Source organism: Corapipo altera, unplaced genomic scaffold, assembly GCF_003945725.1.
Source record: "Corapipo altera isolate COAL_440 unplaced genomic scaffold, ASM394572v1 212, whole genome shotgun sequence".
NCBI classification, from domain to species: Eukaryota; Metazoa; Chordata; class Aves; order Passeriformes; family Pipridae; genus Corapipo; species Corapipo altera.
This window is the reverse complement of record NW_020884944.1, coordinates 2,391,607-2,415,282: the sequence shown is the minus strand read 5'-3', so window position 1 is coordinate 2,415,282 and position 23,676 is coordinate 2,391,607.

Below are 23,676 nucleotides of genomic sequence, written 5' to 3'. Positions count from 1 at the left end.
CCACAACTTTGACATTTTCAACCCCATTCTTGATTTGCTGGCTATTCTACTCCTCCCTGTCAGGCTAATAAAGGCTGTAAATATGAAATCAGCAAGGTAATTTTCTACAAAATGCAATTGCCCCACTTTATCCCTCTCCAGTTTTCAACTATAGTTGGAAGGGGAGGGAGCAAATGGAAAATTAAGCTGAACTGCACTGATATTAGTGCAATGTAAGGTATGGGATTTTTTTGCTGTGCACTGAAGTGAATTATAGGATAAATGTGAAATAATATCTCTGGATAACACATTAATATTCAAGTCCAAAGATTAAGCTCTTTTTCTGGAAGTAGGCAGGTTCCACTAAATGAAACCAAACTGCAATTGCATGGGTTAGAACCAAACAAATGTTTTTGTGTTTTTACATGTAGAAACATTTCTATAGATGACGAGAGTAAAAAAAATCTCGAATAGCAAAATTTGCAACAAAACCAAAACAGAAAATCAGAAGCTTCAAAATACAAAGTTGTGACATTATTTGCCCTCTTCCTTGTGAATCTGTGGCAGAGAAAAGGACACGAGACAGGCTGCTTTAGCTGTCAGCAGTGTTCCAGTAACACACTGCTATATACCATTTATTTTCAGATGAGGTAATCATTCAAATCAGAAGATCATTTAACTTGTGAATGGAAGAAAGAACAACACATAGAGAACTGAAAAAGGATTAAAACCATGCTGGACAGCAGAAAATCTTCAAAAAGATATCCCCCTTTTCCTCCAATACCAGCAAAATTTACCCTTAAAGTGATGCAAAGCTACACTTCGAACGGTAAAGTTTTCCAAAAATATCTTTCACCATCCATACCTTTTTAGAAATGTGTTTCTCCTGGATGAAGGTAGAGCTAAACTGACACGTCTTTGTAATCCTATGCTCTATTTTTGTAACTCCTGGGTAAGTCCAAAAATCAAAATTACTTATGAAGACTATGTGACTGCCCTCCTTCTTCCAGAGCTCTGGGTTGAGTAGGAACATGAAACTTATGCTGAAAAACCTCCACTGGCATCCAGGCACGTTCTTACACCAGCTGAAAGCCTTGAATCAAGTTTTCAAAGCAGTTAAGGGATCAAGCTCCAGTTACATCAGAGAATGTATTTTGATCTATAAATCACAGAAACCAAGATATTTTTTCAGGGAACACAGAGAATGGAGATCACAAAAGCCAGAACAAAGCATGCAAGAGCCAGGGAGAATCATTTTCTCTCTAAAGAGGCACAGCTTTGAAGGGATCCTCTGTCTTTCAGAGGACACCAGATAGAGCGGGTTTGATTGCCTTTCAGATGCATCATACGGCCCCACTTTAAGTGACAGAACACACTTTTGATCTCTAGCTCACTAATCCTCCCAGAAGTCTTCCCCAACTCCACTCACAAACTAAAAATTAAAATGCCTAGTCCTCATAAAGTCTTCTAAGCAAAAAGGCAAAAGCATTAAAATCTTCATAAATTTTATGAGTTATTATAATGTTACTATGATGTGTGAAGCCAGGTGCTACCTGGCTTCTCTACCGTCATCTTCTTGATCAACACTAATGAGAAGTTTCTTTCTAACTCTCATAACAAGATGAACTATCTTGGAGATCAAAAATAAGTAGTTATTTGGCAAAAATAACACTAGTGAACAGAAGAATTAAACGATACAAATTAACTATAGAAGATAAGGGTTATAGAAATAACATCAGATAAAAATGATGAACATGATTACTTGCAACCACTGAAACAATTTCTATGGAATAGACTCCATGTGGCTAGAAAATCTGATAAAAAAAATGGCAAATTATTTTTGTAGATATATTAATCATTGGGAGCTTTTAAATCAAATGTAACAAGTCTGTGGAGAGAACAAAACTAGTTTCACTTAAATGTAGAGCAATATTGTCACTGACCTTAAAATCAGTGGGTGTCTAACATGATTCTGCTGTGTTGGGTTTATTATTTTGTCTAGACAAAAGGCGAGATCATATCTGTAAGTCACATAACAGTTTTGTATCTGTTAGAGAACAACAGTACTAAGCAAAAAAGATTAAAGATAAATTGCAGCAAAGATTTGTTTTTTTCTGAGGGCACATGACCTATGCAAGAAAGATACATATCTGTCAACTCATAGAAGAGATGTCCTCTGACACCGTTAGCAGAAATAATTCTCAAGAGTTATACGTTAGTTGGCTTTTTCCTTCATATAGAAGCTATACAAAGTTTCATTTTAAGCAGTTTGGAAATCCCAAATTTGCAGGCTGGGCTGTGCTGCTTTTTAAGCCTTCTAAACAATCAGAAATTCATTAGCAGCTTACTTTTTCCCTGGGATCCAAAAGCTCTGAGGCAGGTATTAAATACTCCGACTTTTAAGCATTCAAACCAAATTCACAATCTGTTCCATATTTACTAATTCACTAAAGTTTGACGGTCACTTGAAAACAGATGTTAGGGCTTTCCTGGTAATGTTTTGCTATGAATAAGCAGAGCTCTTCTAATACAAAAAACATTATGAAGGAGTAAATAAAAACCTTCAAAGAACTTAATAAAAATTAACATTCTAAGTAATGTATTTTTGCAGAGGTGGTCTGAATGCTAGTTCTTTCCAGGAGACCTAAGGAAGCCTCAAGCTGTATTTCCAGACTGTATATAACAGAAAAAAAAAAAATACATAAATATGTGTGGATTATTAGTGGTTGCCAAATAGATTCATTTGATATTTTTATGATCCAAGTGTTTTCCATTTAGCCAGCAGACACTGGTAATTTTGTTCTGCAGAGAAAGCCATAACAGGCCAAATAAACTATTTTATACAATAAAGCTGTTCTGCCCTTAAGGTACAGAGCTTTTCCATACTGTTTCCATTTGAAAGTTGATTCAGATTATGAACCCCCTGCTGACACTGATACCTCCACTCTTTCTCTCCCTTCCCCACTCTTAGTCAAATTGTTGGGTCAGCACTTGTACTTTTACCTTGATTATGAGAAGTCCCTGTGGAAAGATACAGTACATTCTAAAACATCTTTATTTTATGGTCTGCTGTGAGCTTATATATTTGAGTGCCTAATTTACAGGCATGCTTAGGGAAGTGTTGATGCAAAGAAACCAGCTATTCATACATAACCCAGATCAAAGTGGTGCTTCTCAGTAACGTGCTTTATAGCATCAGTTAAATAATTGAGAAAAAGTCTACCCCAAAACATCTGTAAGTAATTTAAATTAAATTTTAAAATTCATGGCTGACTTTTGTATTGCTTTGCCTTTCTGCCTCTCCTGGAATCTGGGTTTTGTTAGTAAATGACCCCGTGCCCTACCCAGTGTGCAGGCCACCTGAACAACGGTGTTGATGCACACACAGCCTCTGACCTGGGCAGATGTGGAGAAGTCCTAGATATGTTTTCATCTGATCAGAGACTACATAAGGCACCAAATTTAGGTGTCTGTGCCCTGCCTCGCAACTGTGCTCAGTAGCATGGGCTTACCATGCCCTTGGCTGCGCTCAGACTACAAGAATCAACTTTTAGCAAAGGCAAATCCACTTGCAGCTGCCTAAGACACACTGCACAAAGCCTATCCTATTAGTGACATCTCCATAATAGAAAATAAATGTGAAGAATCAAGATAGGTGCCTTAATGCAGATATGATTCACCAGCTGAAATGCCTTTTTGGACTTGGGGATAACGTGGTTGCAAAGAGGCATCAGAACAACAGTGATGGAGCTCAGCATGAGCTGCCATGGTGCAGACAGCACCATAAGCATGCAGAAACAGCCATACCATTTCTATTTACACTGTCTGGGCTTTAGAATGTTATGTTGTACAGTTCTTGTTCCTGCATGTGAGAAACAACCACCTCTGTGGGCAGCCCTGAACAGTAGAGAACGGATTCAGCTACCAAACAATACACTTGTCATTTTTTTCCTTCAGAGGGGAATATTTTAGCTGGATCCCATTTCAGTTCACTTTGTAGTATTGCTCATTGCTCTGGGCAGGAACCATCAATGGGGATGAAATATTTTAACTTAATATTGCTGCCAAACACTTTTTAATCTTGAAAGACACCTTGAATTATGGTTTTGATTAAGTTAATATTCATATATTGTTAAAAGATGTGCTCAGCACTTTAGGACTGCTCAGCATGCCAGACTAAGAAATTAACAACAAAACCAAAAATTTTAGTGATGTTGCTGTTTAGTAAGCCAACAATAACCCCAGTAATGATACCTCACGGGAGTGAAAGATTACAGGACACAGTACAGTCCACCAAGAACTAGCAAGGGTTAGGTCAGAAATCACAGCATTTGCAGCAGAATTTATGAAAAATTGCTGAAATGTCAAGATGTTCTTTCACAAGCAGGAGCTTCAGATGAACTAAAAAATGGTTGAAATTTTCTATGGTTTAAAATGTTCAGTAGCCGCAGTATGTCAGGTGGATTTCCACATTTGCCTTGAAGACTTTGTTTAAATGACTTTCCTCAAAATAAGGAAGAATGAAATAAAAGCAAAGAGATATAGTTGTGTGAGAAACTGAAATGTTAAAGGTTAATGACTCAAACAATTGGTCATTTTCAAAAGCAGTGGGTATTTTGCTGAGGCCAGATTTGCACCCCACAACAGAAGGGGAGCAGGAGAGTTTTTTGTGTGCAGTGGGGAAACCTCTGATTGGCATAAGAACAGCCCAGGTGCAGGGAGTATGAACCCACCACCAGAGAATAACCAGGACAAACCAACCTTTGTTTAGCAATACACTGGGTTTTGAGCCAGACAAGGAAGAAGGCAGACAAGGTGGGATAATTCTTTTTATAATGCCAATGTTCTCCCTTACACAACTGGCTCAGGTGTAAGGGATACTTCCCTCTGGGGGAGCTATCAGGACATTCACGCATAGGTCTGGTGTTCATCCCTTCTGATAGGGTATAAGTGGCTCAGTCACAGCGACTGAAAAACATTGGTCTTGTCTTAGAAGGGCTCATAAACCATCAAAGACCCCCAAGGTACCCCCAGCCTCATTTCTGGGGCCTTCCACCAGAGGACTGAGCAAGATCCACAGTGTTGCAAAAGATAGTGGAAAACTCCCCCCACCAGGGGAGGTACCTGGGTGTTCCCATCTGAACCTGAAAGCACATTAACCCACTGAACTTCCCCAACCCTTGACAGATCAAGACTGCAGCCATCACTTCAACCAATGGACACCTAAATTGCAACAATAAAGTCTTATTGCTGGATCTTCCCTCTTAACTGTCTTGTCCTTTCTTTCACTTTCTTTCTTTTCCTTATATATTTTAAGTGATAACTTCATATTTGTATAGATAATAACCAAAATGTCTACATACCTCCTTTCCATTGCAGCCAGATTGTTCTAAAACAAACCTGCCACATACAGATATATTTACTATGTATGTGTGTGTGTGTGTGTGTGTGTGTGTGTGTGTGTGTGTACCTTGAGCATTCAGTGTCATTTCACTCTTATCTGCCCCAAGGGGTCCATTAACAAGAACCTCAGATACCCTTGCCTTCAGGGGCAGATAGTAACAAGTAGACATACCAGTGATGGAAGCAGAGTGTACTGAAGCTTATACTGATTTAAGTAGCCCAGTTTCCAAATATTCTATTTCACTGTAATTCTAAAACTATAATAAATCCAGATTGTCCTGAATGGCTGTATATAACCCATAATTTTAACTCTATATATCTCAAATTTTTATTGAAGCTGAAAAGTAGAAATGCAAGTTATCCTAAAGAGTATGAAACCATCTTGCAAGCTCCTTTCCTCATGAACTCATATTGACTTGAGTGAGATTATTATTGCTATTGATTACTAGAAATTACTATTGCCATCTTCTGGTGCAATTGAAAATTGGAAGTTCTTCTCATTAAAACATGTGTTGAGATTGCTATCTAGTGCAGGGAAAGGTACTGTTCCTTTTGGAACTGAACACAGAATGCATAATAAGTGTGGTTTTCCTTTAAATAAATAACTTTGTGATTTTGCTCCACAAAGCTGTTTTGTGAACTTGATCAAGCTCACTAAATTTCTGAACCTGTAATAAAATTCTGTTTGGATAATTTAATGGTTTGGTGTGCTGTGTTTGGCTAAATTTCTAAGAATAATAGGTTTCTATTATCAATTCAACAACAGTATCTCTATACTATTATTGATAAAAATTACCATCAACCTTTTCTAGGTTTTCAAGGATTTGAACTCTGTGCCAAAACAAACATACACTAGCTTACAGCTTTGATGGATAATAGCCAAATGTCTGATGCCAAAAGCAAATGTTCATAGTTCTAGAACAAAAAGTAAGGAGGAGATCTTTGGGCATATTCAAGACACCTTTTGGGCATATTCAAAACACCTTTGTATTATTTTTAGCCTGACTATGAAAAAAAAAAACAGACCAGCCCACTAATTAACAATCCACTTCTCAAAATTAGTCACACAGATAATAAAACCCACCAACTCAGGAGTTAAATCTTTTCACATAAAAGGCTGCCAGAAGTGTAATACATATTCCAGGGTAAAGGATATTGACACATTTTTAAGTATTTTATAAATATTGCAAGGCTTCATGGCTCCAAAGTAAAATGAACAAGTTTCATCCTTGAAATAGGTCAATGAATATCTAGTCAGTAAGGATTGAATCAACCAGGGAATTTTACATTATCTGATGGCTTTCTATCACTATGTATAACCTTCCACCTAAGTGCAACTTCCATGCACCGATTGCTTTGTGAAATTTGATGGCCTGTGTTATATACCCAAGGTGTTTTCAGGTTTTCAATTCTGCACATCTGTAAACTAATTATACAGAAGGGAATGAAATGTGCTTGCTTCCCTGCTTAGGTTCAGTAGACTGATTTCAGAGTTTTCAGAGACTTAAATTCAGGACAAAAGGTAAACAGGGAACTTGTTAAGGACCCACTGGGAGTTTTCCACTAAGTGCATTAGATATGCTCCTTCATTTATAGGTGGTGCTACTTAAAGTAAATTCTTAAATTACTGGAAATTATTCAGCAATGAAAGAAGTTTCTATTGGCTCTAAGACTAAATTTATAATACTCTCAAAGAAGTGTGGGGGAATTAAAGGGGAAATGAAGAGGAAAACCCACATAGGATTATAAACTGTTTCCTTTTTTTCTTTGCAGATCTAATACCAGACTAGAAGATAATAAAAAAAAAACAGAATCATTAATATGCTTACCTAACTACAGTACATAATACCTTAATGTTGCAGATGCACTATTTACCCAGAACAAGGATGCAGTCTTGCTGAATTATTGGCAGCGATTGATCCAAAAGCTTCCCAGTAGGAGGAAATCATGAGATATACAAGGAGGTATCTACCTCCAGCTCATTTGGGGGAGACTACTCAGCCTAGGTGCTTCAGTTCTCCTCAGGACATCACCATGAGGTTTGAACAGGAACTGGCTTCCCTTTGTCCTACTGCAAACCTAAAGAAAAAAACAAAGAGGTTGGCTGAACTGGTCCAAAGAGACGTTCTAAAATTTCTTTCTTTTTCCCTGTGCTGAGGACATTGTATTACCATATGGCAGGGGGTCAAGCTAGCACACTAGGCTGTGTTCCAAAAAAAAAAGTCTTGGATGGTTCTGAGCCTATCATTCTCCCTCCTTTCTCTCTATGCTTCCTTAGTCCACTCTCAAGAAGTGCCATCCTTTCCCCAGCTTCTGCATCCCAAAACGCAGAAAGGCTGAAATAGATGCTTCAGGGAACAGCAGCCCTTCTTTGAGCAGGAGAGGAAGCAGTAACTTTCTAGAGAAGAAAGCAGAAGTGGGTCTGTGAAGAATTATTGGTCATATGGCAAAAGCCTTGCAACCTGAATTCGATTAACTACATAGATCTTTTACCCTCCATAAATTATGCATTAGCAGGCAGCCACTTAACTGATACTCTTGAGTTTTAACCAAACTCCATTAAAACTGAAGAACAGAGCAAATTTTTTCTGTCCTTCCTTTCTGGAACACTTTCACTCTAAGGTTACTTCCAAATTTTATCCACTATCTGCATACTCTGGGTATTTGCTACTAGTTCTAGTCCAACTCTGATTCTGTCTTGCTTATAGTTTGTAAATGTAATATAAAGAATATGCAGACAATTAGTTGTATTGTTATGAGGTTGTTTTAACCTCTTTTACATTTATTTTCAGTTTCTGTTGTCAATTTCATTGCTTGAAGTGACAAAAAACAATCACAATTGTTATGCTGCTGCTGCTGCATTAATATTTATTTTTACTTTCTTTATTCATATATATTTGTCATGGCAAATGTTATACTGGCCCTTTATAGCACGGATAGAGGAGTTCTGAAATGTCATCCCCCAGTTCTCAGACACCATTCCTTTCCTAGTTTAAACCTCTAATCAGCCTATCTACCTTCTGCACTGACAGCCCTGGTCATACAATAGTTTGGGGAGCATTCACCCACCACAAAACAGGGGACATCCTGAGTACTCAAGAACTTTTTTAAGAGGCATTCATTTTTTATTATTATTGAAGCAAATCAATTACTCTAATTTTAAAGTTTTGCTGGATCTGAGTCAACCATTACTCTTGCCTATCATCCGCCAAAGACACATCAAACAAAAATTTGAAACTCTCACAGATCCCAAATATTTTGGCAGCCATCCACCAGCCTCTAAAAAACCTACTTAATTTTTCATGGCAGTCAGGGGTTTCTGAAAGTTAATCTATTAGAGACAAAATTAATTTCAAATCAGAGTATGCCGCACAATTACTTTCAAATCAGAGTAAGCCAATGACTTGAACCCTTCAAAGCAGCACAACTGGAGTTGAAGATAATGTTGCTGGAATAGGCCTCCAAATGTCCCCATTGCAGCAAAGGATTGTGCAGGTGGAGCAAGACTCCACTGAGTGGAATGCTTTAGAAATTCAGAAAGAAAAGGTGGTTCCTGTTCAGACTTTTTGATTTCAGCTCTGACTTTGCAGTCATTTTAGGAGAGAATTGTTACTTCCCCAATTCTCAGGTTACTCCTATATAGCAAGGAAAAACTAATGTCTGTTTTAAGTACCTTGAGATCTATGGCTGGGATGTGTTCCTTGTAAGCAGTTATTACTTAGAAATGACAATAGAAAACCAGAAAATGTTTAAAAAATAATAAACCAAAAATGGACAACTTCAAAAAGTATTTTTTGTTACTCTTCACTCCCATGTACAATAAGGTATGACAGCAGCAATGGAAAGGTTTTTTGAGGCTTTTTGTCCACCAAAAAAAAAAAAAGTCTTTTACCATCTCTTTTTTTTACAGTTATTAGTACACTTTCTACTTAATTTTTAAGAGATTAATTCCTCTTATATTTATCATTTTTATTTATTCCTTTTTAATGACCTTTTCTTTGCCATTAATCTTTTCAGTGATGTAAAAAAAAAGATCCCACACCTTGGTCAAGGTCTGGTCTAAAAGTCATTTTCCTCTGCCCCTGACCAGCACTTTCTTCTATGAGAAAACAGAGGCAGAAACACAGTTTTCACAGGTACACCCCAAATGTCCATGAAGATGATGCACGTTTTCCTCACACCCCTTAGAAACCTCAGTTCTCACTTCTACCCATAAAATCAGGGATTTAAAGGAGGGACAGAGACTTACCAAGGCTTCGGCCATTTGGAGGGCTGAGACAGGTCTTATCATTTTGTTTTACTTCACTGATCCCTTGCATTACACAGGCAAAAGACAACTAAGGTGAGCAGAGAAAGAAAAGCAAAGAAGTCAACTTTGTGCTGTTTTCCTGGGTCTATGTAGCATTTTGACAGCCTTATGAAGAAAGGTCTTTAGGATGCTTAGGGTATGAGACTGAAAAAAGACAGCAGACCAATTGGAATTTAGTAGAAATTTGGTAGCACATGTACACTGCCCCCTCAACATCTTCTCAGATGTCCTCTGGTGGTCACACCTGGTTGTCTTCTGGCTTTTTTATTCAAAAGAGTTGCTAAGGAGAAAAGAAGTGTGGGATAAAAAATAAATAATAATAAAGAATTTAAAAATATATAATAATACCATTTGCATTCGAGCAAAATCAGATTTCCATGTGGAGAAAGGAGAAAAATGGAGGCATTTGGGACTTTAAAGAGAAGAAACAATTTACCTACATACTGCAGCATGTTCCTCTTTTCTGTGACTGCGTTGTAGTGGTTTTCTCTTGCTGCTGAATATTTTTAGGTAGGAGCTGCCCTTTAAGCTGCTCATTTAAGACTCTGCCTACTACTGAAAAATAAGTTTTGTGAAGAAATTAAAATATTTTGTTAAATAAGCTGGGTTTAGAATTTGAAAATTCTATTTTGTACATGACATTAATAAATGAAAACAAGTCCTCTGAAGTAACTTTTACAAAAGAAATAATAGCCAAGTATTATATAAATGTAGCTGGTGTGGTCTTTACTCTAGAAACAAGATTCACTACAGTAAATTTAGACAAAGATTTTTTTGTAAAACATTTGGAGAAACATGTATATTTGCTGTGCGTATGATGGTGGTTTCCATTTCTGTAAAAATAATTTTTTCATAACCTTTTTCTGGTTTATTTTACTGAAAATCCTATAATTTTTATTAAAGTCTTGTTGCATTCAAATAAATATTTAGCAAGAAAACAATAAATATTTTATGTATTAACATATTGCTAAAAAGAAGATTCAATGTTTATCAGAGAAAAGATGACACATAGAAAGTCAGGTACATTTTAAATAATCCCAGTTGCTGTTTTGCACATAGAAGTCTTGAGAGTTTGGTTCATTGAAGGGGCCAGGGAGCGGTGCAGTTGTTGGGTTTTTTTCTATAAACAAATGTAATATGGGTTCATGAGAAGTCTTGTATGAAATCCTGTGAAAGGAGAGCTGCTTTCCTTTGTTATTTGGTGGTACAGTTATACTAGTATTTGGAATCTTATGTGGCTTATGGTACTAGAAAATGGCACTACTGTGCAGAATAGGCTATAAACAGACATTAATCCTTTTTATATGTAGGTTTTGTCCAACAGAAAAAAATATGGGCTTAGGTTAAGAAAAAATAAATAAAAAAGAAACTTTCCTGGCCATGTTGTCACTATTGATGTTCTCTCCCATAAAAATACATTTTTATTAAACAGTACTTATTCAGTAAGGTCAAAACTTGTAAGTAAAGTACATTGACAGACTTACTTTATGACAGATTTACTTTAGAAAAAAACATTGATAGCTAATAGAGATCTGGCATCATGTGAAGAAGAACTGAAGCAGTAATAATCAGATGAAATTGCAATAAGAAAAAATAAACCACAAAGTAAACATACTAAGTTAAAATTCACTATAATTAACAAACACTTTAGCAAAAGCGAGAGAGGGAAAGACCTTGTTTCAATATAAAACAAGTGCAGATGTTTCAAGACTGACAATATCAAGTGCATCTTCAATGGCAAAAGATTTATCTGTGCTCTGGCAAATTTCTCATCATTTTCAGTCCAGATTGTTTCCTGTGGGTCCGTTTGCACAATCATAAGCTTACTAAGAGTGTGAGGTATTTTTCATTGAAAGAAAAATAATTTCTCATGATATGACAGTCACAGAAATGCTGTGTTTATGATTTGGCTGCTATGCCTTCCCAACACAGCTTCAGAAATAGGGGCAACCCGTTTGCTGACTGGGGAGGAAAAGAAAAAAAGTATACCAGAAATGAAGAAAAAACTCCAAACTTTTTATTTTTGTAACAGCTTCCTTATTCTCTATTTTTTATTGTCTTTCTATACTCACTGAACTCTCACAGATTTGGATTCTCCTTGGCTCATTGCCCAGACATGCTAAGAGCTCACTGATGTTCTCCACAGCAGGTTTTTGCATCTTCTGCAAATAATGCAATCTTTCCTTTCCTTTTCTCTATCTGAATTTCACCTTATTCTCCCTGATAATTTTCATTTTGGGAATACAGTGGCTGTACATTTGGGATGCTATCATGTGCATTGCTTTGATCAAACCTGGGGGTGGTAATGGAATTTTTGGCTGAGGTTGATTTCTTCTCATTTTACTGTTCAGAAAAATTGGCTGGATTGGGAATGGGGTTTCACCTTCTCACCAGGAATCCAAAAGATGAGCTTGGACAAAAACTTTCTGCTGCAATGTGGAACGACTGCAGCCACCAGTTCAATAGTGAAGCCAAGTCCTTGATAGACTAAGATTCAGAAAGAGAAGTCTTTCATTTTCTATTCTTACATGCAAAGGAAGTAGAATAATAAGGAATAACATTAGTGAAATATAAAGGTAGAAGAGCTGGAGTTGCCCTCTGTCAAGGGATTAATACTGTACAAGTTGTCTGCTTGTTGCTAGATCTGAAATTAGATAAAGCTCTTGATTTTTTATTATTATTAAATATTTTTCCTAATCTGCCAAAGATGACAGTATACGGCAGGTAAAACCCCACATACAACTTATTTTACACAAACCAGTATTTTTTTTTCCCTTGCATTAGTCCTGTAGATCAAACACTTTGGAGTTAACTACTTTCTTCCCCTTCTTGTGCATAATATTCTCTGAGTTGTCTGCAAACCTCCATTAACTGCAATTGCTATTGGCAGAGGATAAACCCACGACCATCAGATCCCAGGCTTTGTAGCCTCCCATCACCACCTACTTTTGTGGTCTTTAAAACCTACCACCCCTGCAGCACAATTGGAGGCCTAGCTTAATTAATCCTTTTCAAAAAGAAGCCACCGGTTTGTTCCAACTTGTTTCATCCCCTACAAAGCATAAAGCTGAGGCCATACTCTCCCGATTACCACAACATGAGAGCACGGACTTACACCAGGCCATCTGGCTATCTCATTGTATCTTGTAAGCGTGAGCCTAAATGAAATGTTTCTGTTTGTGGATAGCATGCTTTAAACAATGAAAACACCAGCTGATATTCACCAAACTCATAGTACATTAAAACTTTATAATAACAAGCAAACTCATGCTGACAAGCACAGTCTAATAACATTCTGTCATTCATCATAATTAGGAGCTTGTGATAAAGCTGATGTTCCGCTCTTTGTGTATATATCCCTTTTAAATGTACTCACTTTTCCTTTAAGATTTAGTTTTCTTCAGATATCATTAGTCAGTTGTGTTCAGACAAGGAAAATAGAGAACATAGACAAAAAACCACGTTAACGCTTCCATGAAGTGGATCACACTGAGTACATATCAAAGAAAACAAGCAACAATTAAAGGCACACGTATCCCAGAGAAAAAATACAACTTTTAATTCCTTTTAATTTAGTGTTATAAAGATTTACATCCTCTTTTTACTCTAGAACTGAAAAAATTTGATAAATTATTCGAATAACTTGTATAAATATTTGTAGATAAGAGAGATTCCACCCCACCAGGAGGCATCAGAGGTTTTGATGTACATTCTCTCATACTGATCCACCTGGGACACATTCCTATAAGTTTAGGGAATGCTATCAAGCATAACCCAGAAACTGTATCATCATCATATTTTAGGATGGTACATTTATGGGAATAATATACTTCTTGAAAATATTTTATAGACTTATTCTCAAGTATTAAATTTTTTTAAAAAAAGGAAAAAAGAAGAAGAAAGAAAGAAAGAGAAAGAAAGAGAAGAAAAGAGAGAAAAAAAGAAAGTAGGAAAAATAAAAAAGTTATATATACCCAATCTACAAAAGCTGAAGAATCTGGCTTGTGAGGGAGACACAAATCCCTAGTCTGTTGGGATCCAATCTTTGCAGACTCAATTTTCATGCTGGATTAACTCCTGATGATGACTTCAAAAGGACCAGGTTTTCACCTCAAGTGTTCAAAGCAAAACTGAAAAGAAAAAAGCCCACACAAGACTCCCCAACCTGTTTTTGATGTGGACTGTGCTGCAAAGGATGACTGGGACTTGCTGAGCAGCCCTGATCCTCTAATCTACATTGTTCAAGAAAATGACTTTGAAATGCATTTTGTGGTGTAGAATTATTTTGTGGTGCAAATGATTACGCAACCTGATGTAACCTCTTATATAATTTAACGTGTAATCATAAGATTCTGTACAAGGCAAATCTAGCTAAAATGTGTGGAATAATATCTTGTTTACAGTATCATATAGATTTGCAAAGAGATGTCTGAGGTGCACTCCATGTACTATACAAGTGTACACAGTTTCAGGGATAACTTAGTTACATATGTTATAACGATATATTATATTGTTTTTCTTATATATCTCATTCCAAAGCTTTTGTGTACTTTTACCTTTCTGTGTTTTAGTTTTATTGTCATGTTTAAAGCAATATATCAAGCTGAGTTTCATATTTAAGCCCAAACATGGAACAGATGCACCTTTATATTTTGACTAGGAAACATTAGACTCTGCATCAAGAGCTGACTAAAATATTTTCAAAACAGACTGCTTGTTACAGGGGAGCAAATTACAACAACAACAAAGAATCACATTTCCCATCTTTCAGCAAAGCAGAGGCAGTAATGATTCTTCTAATGGTAAGATGATAATTGTCATGTAATGTTATATCATCTTTGCTTGGAGGTGCTTGGTATTTTCAGTTTTTAGCACCTTTTTGAAAGGTTACACAACTTATAAATTAGGTACTATACAAAGTTTGGGTGAGCAGCCAAAACTCAACACTGAGCCAGGCACTAGAAAGTTCATTTCATGTCATAAAAACGTCACTGAAGATTCCAGTCAGAAATCAAATGGATACCTAAGGATGAAAGGTGATTATAATCTTGAAGATTAAATGCAGAAATGTTTCAGAACACAATTCCACATTTTCTAATGAAATGACAAAGTTGTTTCCAGTTTGGAAAGTGCTTTTGACAAGGCTCTGCATTTGAGGTTAATGTCTGTTTCTAAAGGGCAAACATTATAGAATAAAAGTTGGTTCAGAAAATTACAGACCAAATGAGGAAAAGCAAATGAGTAATTTTAAATGGGTCTATAGAACAGTAAATAATAGGGAATCAGAAAAACAAATATTTTTTCATTTAAATGCTAATATCACCTTTGTCTTCTAGAAATAAAGAAAATTAATAGGAACAATCAAGCTCAACAACCAGTAGCTACCAGCAGGATATTCACCACTTTGTAACCAAATGGGACATTTCGTAGCTATGAAATTTTGCAGCTATTTGTCCTGAACTAAACAACATCCCACAGTTGTTCCTGTTACTGGTTTTCTCTTCTCCATTACCTTAGGGTGAAGTTGAAATATCCAGTGTCCTCTCTCACCCAATAGCCTCTGTTGTGGGTACTCAGGTGCATCTTCACTAAACTGATGGTTTAGTGGATGCAAAATACAGCCCTTTTCAGAACAGATGCAATAAAAAACGCTGATCTGAGCTGACATTCATCTTGGTAACATTTATGAAATCTCTCCCACACCTTTGTATCTGAGTTACTTGGCATCTGCACTCAAACACTGGTCCACCAGTGACTCTGGTCAGCAGCATGCAGATGTGCTGCTAAAAGCTGTCTTCAAATGGTTTCTGTTCCGGTGTGAGAAAGAGGAAGAGTTTGGGAGGTGGGGCATAGCTGTATGAGAGGGAAAAGCAAAGTATAAGAACTGATGGTTTGCATATCACCATATTGCTGAAGAACTGAACTAAAATATTTATAAATTATTGCTATGATAAATCAGTTTTCATGTATTTATCACTAATTCTCTTTTCAAGCCAATATAAAGTTTAACCAAGCATATGCTCTACAAATTAAGCAAATTCCCTATTTTAGGATTTACAGGAACAAACCCTTTATCCACAGGCCCTGATAGAACTAGGTAAACAGACTCATTGCTCCCAAGCAAGGCACATTATCCCTCAGTCAATCAACAGCAGCAACACTCCTTTTCCCACTTACTGGGTCTGAGCCCATTCAGAGATACACAGAGGCAAATGCAGGGATCCTGTGTTCTCTGTCAGTACAAGGCAGGTGAGAGGGAAAGGGCTAGAAAGAAACAGAAAAGGACTGCACAAGAGGAAAAAGATCACTTTTTATATGCCCTCTTTCCCCCCCACCCTTAATTGTTTGAGTCTATCCACTGGTAAACACGTAAAATAGGCTACATAAGTCTGTCTTCTGACCTGGCATGGGAGCTCTTGCTGTATTTCACTACAAAGTATGATGCTATATCACAAAACACTCTCTCTGTTGTCAGAGAGAACTTAAACTGCAACCCAGAAGCACATACACATTAACATTTGAATGTTCTCATATAGTACATTTAACAAAGATAATTTTAAGTAACCATTTATCCAAGAAAACTCAAAGCATACAAAGCTTGTTGATAAAAATGTACTGATAGGAAGTTAAAGCTATGTCCTAAACACTTTTTTAATGGTGATCCCAAATTCACTGTAACACTGTTCAGTGAATCTTACACGTGGTTATAGGAGCCCTCACAGGAACAGCATCACATTTCCAGCACGTGAGAAATTGAGTCCCAAATTCCTGCTGCATTTTCTGTGATGCCTTGGTGTACAGTTTGCATGAGAAAGAGCTCATTATGCCCCACATGATCACAGATGCCCAGCAGAGATAACAGTCTAAATCATTTGTTCTCTTTAAAATAATTTATTCATAGGTAGGAATATGAAAATGTGCTCTTTATGAAGTTTATCTGTATCTATAGCAAACACAACTTAATTCTTCATCTCTAGGACTGGCAAAGTTTGACTAAGGCATTAGGGATTTTTTCTTAACCTCCATTAATTCAGTAGTCCTACCACTCTCACAACAAATAAAAACAGATGGCTAAGAAGTTTTGTCTTATTAAAAGGTGTGAATGAGTACAATTAAACATGTCTTACATATCTCAAGATATATTACATATTCTAATATAACTCCAGGGTTAATAAGGAAGTTTGTGAAGTTTATTAGGCTGTTGACTAGTGATCATATATAGTACATCATTTCTGTGGTAGGAGGAACACACAATTATTGATCTTAATTTCCCTTGCAGTTTTGATTTTATTTTGGCATTTCTAGAGAATCTTCAGATATCCCACTGCAATTTAATTTTAATTAGATGAGTAAATAGGATGATGAAAGTCTTTTTTTTCATAACATTCAATGAGTTTCCTACTTATCTACAAATATTGCATACTATTATTGGAAAAAGTATTGAAATCTGTATGGTTTACAAACCTCTGCAAAACCCTTGTATTTCTGCTCATAATTTTCCTTTAATCTACCTTATTTTGAGTGTCTCAACTGCTTAGTGTCACAGCACACCTTTGATTTAAAAGAAAAATTCTAGTCCAGTTTTTAGCAGCTCTAAGTTCATGTGCTTTCAGGACCAATCCATATTTAGCACACGAGATATAAATTAAAATAGGCTATATAAAACCTTTTAAAGATGAGAAATAATGCATAAAAGAACTGGGGAGAAAATGCCAGATCACACTATTTAACATAAGCCAATGAATTAGGGAGAGGGGGGGAAAAAAGAAAATACATCAGATGATGTAAAGAAAATAGATACAGCATGCTACTAATACAACATTGAAGAATGTATGCACAAAATGTTATACCATCTAGAGGCTAAGTCAAGATTAGCCTGCTTTATGTGTCACTTAGAATGAATAGGCTATATTAATATACAGTTCATATTTTAAAATTACCTCTAAAATAAAATGAATAATGCTTTTGCTGCACAAACTAAACTCCTTTATCTGCACAATAAAACCAGAATACTGAGTCAGTTAAAAAATAAAGCTCCTTAAAGTAGATAAAAATTCAATGAAGAAAAATCATCTCTCATGATGAAATACTGAAAATAAATTATTTTAGTTGCTTTTGCTCCTTGCTAGAATGCTAATTACAAAAGCATAAATTAATTTTGGGAAGAGATCTGTTAAGTTTCAAAACCTCATGCAAGTTCATCAAACATGAAGACTCACAGATATCAGGTGTTAAATATAAAACTCAATCCCTTCTTTTGAACCAGCTTCCTGCAGGCATCCAATTTATTATGGTTTCTTACCTCACATCTGTATATGCAGAATAATCAGCTTGGACTGGTCAAAATGGTCTACTGATGTAGACATCCTCTCCAAGGCAGAAGGAGCCAAGAAAATCTATTGCTTTTACTATAACATCCAACTTACTCTGGTTTTCATGGAGAATCTAAACCTATCACCCCATATGTTTCAAACAAGAAATACAAACAAGTTTCACATTTAACATAATTGAGGGTTTTTTACACTTGGTGGCCTTTTTCTGACCTTTTCTTTTTAACATTGGAAAAAGGAATGAAAAGAAAATACCTCAAATCCAAAGAAGTTAGGACTGTATTTTCTTTAAAAAAGAAAAAATATTTTCCCTCCAAATCTCCCTTAGAAAAAGATTAAAAAAGATCTCTCGTTTAAGAAACTGTAATCAAAACTAGTAATAAAAGTCCTACATTGCTAAATACTAGCAATTTTCCCCCAAACATGCAAAATAAAAGGCAATCTATGAAATAATATAGTCATTTCTTCTATTGACAAAAATATAGAACTAGGTCAATGACATTATTTCTGATTTACTGAGGCATTAAGATACTACAGTGAACATAGAACTGAGATTAATGGTCCAGCAGAAAATGCTACAGCTAATGGTAGGTATGGTCCCTGTCACAGCTGGTATTTGTGGTCTAGTGGAAAAGTGAGAACAGTCTAACCATATATTTACATTTACAGTTATTATTCCACCAGAAGGATTCATGGGAAGTGCTGGACTTCTATTGCTATTAACTCATTAGACTCTACATGTTTTCTTTGCCTCCTGGTCATCAAAAGACTGCTGAGACTGCAAGCTGAGACTGGACAGTCTAAAAACTAATTTGAAACCATTACGTTTTTGGACCTCACTTTAATCTCATTGCTACAGCAATCAATTTTTAATTACATACTTTCATGCTTTAAAGAAATACAATTTTTAAGAAGTTCATTAGATTAAATTTTTTTTTGTTGTTCTGTGACAAAGAACTCAAATACATTGATTACTTGATCAGTTACACCTCAAATGTATCCTAATAAAACCTTTGCTTTCTGATTTTTCTTGACACTGTGAGAAACAGCTTGAAACTAAAGAGTGCGACAAAAAAATCTGTTTTATTTTTGGATTCGATGGAACAAGTGACAGGCATGATCCATTGCATTTGACAGTTTATATCCCCATAGCCTGAGATGAAATTCTGGTTAGGATTGAACAGATTTATCTGGATTCCCCAGACTTGTCTTTACCTCAGTGATATTGGTCTGTGACAATAAGTTGAGTTTCTCTTTTGAAACAGAGAGCAAACCTGGTTGATGTCTTTCCCTTCACCAGTGCTGGGAGAAAAGCTCATGATTTTAGAGCACAAAGCTCACTCCACCAGTGGATAGGGTGAAAATATGCCAAGAAGAAAATGGGTGTCTCTCCTCAAGGCTCTTGTCATCCATTTGAGGTTCCAGTGGTCCAAGACAGCAGAGGGGCAGCCCAAAGGGGACTATCCAAGTTATCAGGGCCAGCCCCAATACAACAACATTTTTATACCCTTGTAGCTCCCCAGACCATCGTTTGGGATCTCTTTTCTGCTGCTGTTCCAGTCAAAGGACAGTGCTGTGTGTCACTATGGCATTACTGTAGGTAATACTGAATCTTTCCAGTTAGGTTTTTCCAGAAAGAAGGGAGTCAGCAGTGGACAGGAGGGAACACTGTTTCCCAAGGGCTTTGCCAACTGGAACTCTCAACCCCTCCAGGGAAACCTTGTCATCAAATACGTGTGTGCATGTATTTAGGAGCACATTTTATTTCCAGTTTAAAAAGCATCTGGGTGGTTTCTATTTTTAATTTTGTTCCTTTGAGATCAAATAGTAAGGTGCAATGCTGGAATATAAACAAATTAGATGCACAAAAAAAGAAAAATTTCAAAAAAATCAGAAAGGTTGGACCAGATAATCCTTAAGGTCTCCTTCACACATGATTCTGAGATTAAAATAATGAACAACACAGTCATGGGGACACTAAGTAACTCTGATCACCATCTGACCTAAGGGAATATGAAAGAGTTTGTGCAAAGTATGTGGAATCTATTTAGTTGACAAATTCAGAAGAAACAGAGTACATATAGAATCAAAAATCAGATGTAAAATACAGGTAAATAAAGTTCCAGAATTACGTTTTGGATTGTTTCAGTAAATATGGGAAGTCACACTTAATAATTTTTCCCCTTAGTTTTTGCATATCATTTGTGGATAAACGTGCCTTAGTACGACATTGCTCATAACAAATACTAGGAATTACATATCTAATATCTGATATTTTACCTTGAACTTCAGTAGTAGCATGCACTCAACAACTGCATGTTTCTAGATCAGTAAAACTAAAACATTTTTAACGTCACCTTAAAGATCTCTGAAAATAAAATTGAAGACAACGAAGTAACAAACCTCACCAGTAACTCTGAAAATTGCACTCGAGCACTTCTTATCCCCCACTCTTCATTACTTTCAGTACTCGTGCAGAGCTGATGGGGAAAAAGAAGAAAGTAAAAAAGCAGGATACCATTGTAACAAACATCACAGCATATTATTTCGAGATAACAGGGAAATGCAAAGTAGCAAAATGTTATTACTCAATTTAGGACTTTATTTTGTCATTTTAATGTCTGCGCTTCTTGTTTAAAGATCCATGGACACTAAAATATTTCTGAACCTGCCGGAACCTTAATTTTAAGTCCCCTTTTATCAGATTTCCAGCACTGCAGTGCTCCCTAGAGTTACACAGATGAACTAGTGCAGTTCTGGCTGGACACCTGATCATTGTCTCAGGAAGTCCCAAGATAAACCTCAAACCAACCAGCCTTGCTGGATGCTCAGACATCCAATGTAAAGAGAAGTGTCCAAGGTTCTCCATAGCTCAGATGTGAGTAGCTGACTTGTTTAGTATCTGCATGTTTCTTGTAACCTACCTACTGTGATAACATTGGTAAACTTTCTACACAAACTATTCTCTGTTTATATCTCTCTGGTTCTTTGATGTCTCTTACCTTCTGTTTAGAAACAAAGATGTTTACATTCTCCTGCCTTTTCTGAAATTCTTTCTGTTTCCAGCCTATTTCCAGTGATAAACTCTATCAAGTGATTCTTTTGCTATGCACATGGAATACTCATGACTGAAGATAGAGGCTACTATTAAACTTCCTGAATTATGGTAGCAGACCTTTTTTCAACATATTTTTATCAATTTTGTACATATTAATACAAAATGGTGAAACTTCAGCTTTGGCAGCAAACCCACATTTGCTGTGTTTTAGTATTTACATTATTTTAATGTAAAATAATGGGAGAACTAAACTTTTTAAGTATAAATTTATTTCTTAGATTTATACCTAATATCTCAAATAATATTTTATGCTGATTTATTCAAATTATTAGGAAATGCATCTATTTCTCCTTTCCATTCATACTCTTATTAAATTAAAGAACAAATGCAGTCATTAGAATTAATATTAACAAGCTGATGAAGTGCATAACAAATATAGGACAGCACTGCTAGAACACCACTTTAGGAAGACAAGTTATTATGAAAACTTTCAGTTAATAATGATCTTGTTTAATTATTTTCTTCAAGTTGCAGTATGGTCTTTTTTTACACAGGAATGTAATGTAAGAGGAAGGAAAGTTTCATGGCTTTCAAAGAGGTCTAAGGATATTCCACTTGGAAAGATAATCCAAATTGGGCCTAAACCTCTTATCTTTCAAAGTCTCACCTTTAATGTGAAATATTTCTAGAGACTTTGCATTTTAAATTTCTAAACTCATTTTATGATTTTTTCTATTAGAAAATGTTACTTTTTCCTTTCAAAGAAAAAATAAAAGTTTTTCCAGCAATGGTTACTTAAAACAACTACAAAAACTTATGAGTAATTTTTTGTTGTCAGCCTGTGTCCCAGGTAAATGTTACTGGAAGAAGTAGCCCTGTCTGGGGAATTTCCATAGGGAAATTCACATTTTCCTTTAGACTGTGGCTATTCATTCTGAAGTGCCACTTATGAGGGTTTTCTACCCTTTTCTCTGCATCAGCCCTCCTAAAAAGATTATTGCGAACACCTTCAGTGTCTCCACCTTTCAGAGCAAAACTGAACTCCCTTGATAACAGACTCTGATAAGACATTTGAGATTAGATCCTGACTGTACACCACAAAACTCTTCAGATTGGTACTCAGCCCTCTTGGTTCATCTTATTTTTTAAACTTTCCCTTTCTGCCCTTTAGAAGTGCTAGGCAAAGACCAAAAAGTTTCACATTCATTCTTTAAAGTGTTGATTTTTGTCTCCAAGGCTTTCTTTTAAAAACACTCTCTCTCACAGCAGACGATCAAGGCAAGCAGGCAGCAGACTGACCAGAAGTACCTGAGATTAGGTGCAGTTACTGTTTTCAAGACTCAGTTCAAAGTGCTTAAACACAGGTTTAAATCATATTAAAGTCAAGTGTTTTCTTCAGTTTAAACAGGATATCAGCAAAGCAGTTTGTTCTGAGGAAAAATAAGGCCATGTTTTGTGTGAGCAGGACACGCCATGATGGGCATCTGTTTGTAACAGACCTGAACCATGACATTCGTATTCAAACCCAGAGCAAAAAGAGAATCATGTTGTTTCTACTTCCAGGTTAACATCAATAATTCTATCTGTTGAAGTACTTTGGGTTACTAAAGTCGATGTTTGAAAAGCATAGCAGGGCTCCTTAGGCAAGTCGACAGTCATAAGGATCAGCCCTTATCTGGATCCAGTTCTGGGATCCTCAGTACAAAAAGAGACATAGAGCACCTGGAACGGGTCTATGCTACGAAGATGATTAAGGGACTGAAACATCTCTCTTACAAGGATAGTCTGAGAGAGTTGGGACTGTTCAGGCTCAAGAAATGATGACTGAGAGGGACCTCATCAATATCTACAAGTATCTGAAGAGAGGGTATCAAGGGGACAGAGTCAGGCTCTTTGAGCAGAAAATGATGCACAGGCAGTTCCATCTGATCACGAGGAAGAAATTTACTGTGCCAGTGACTGAGCACTGGAACAGATTGCCCAGAGAGCTTGTGGAGCCTCCCTCACTGGGGATATTCAAGAACCATGTGGAGACAATCCTGTGCCATGTACTCTAGGATAACCCTACTTGAGCAGGGAGGTTGGACCAGATGATCCACTTACCAGATGGCCTAACCTTACCCGCTCTCTAATCACAGAGACATCACCAAGTATCAGAACCCATTGGAGTAAACCCAGAGGAGGCCACCAAGATGATTAGAGGGCTGGAGCACCTCTCCTAAGAAGACAGGCTTTGAGAGTTCAGTCTGAAGAAGAGAAGTCTCTGGGGAGACCTTATAGCACCTTTCAGTACCTAAAGGGGCTAGGAGAGAGCTGGAGGGACTTATTACAAGGGCATATAGTGATAGAACAAGGGGGAATGGCTTTAAACTGAAGAAGATAGGTTTAGATTAGACATTGGGAAGGAATTCCCCATTATGAGAGTGGTGAGACACTACAACAGCTTACCCAGAGAAGCTGTGGATGCCCCATCCCTGGAAGTGTTCAAGGTCAGGTTGGATGGGGCTTGTAGCAACCTGGTCTAGTGGAAGATGTCCCAGTTTCTGGCAGCAGAGTGGAATCTAAGGTTCCTTCCAACCCAAACCATTCTGTGATTC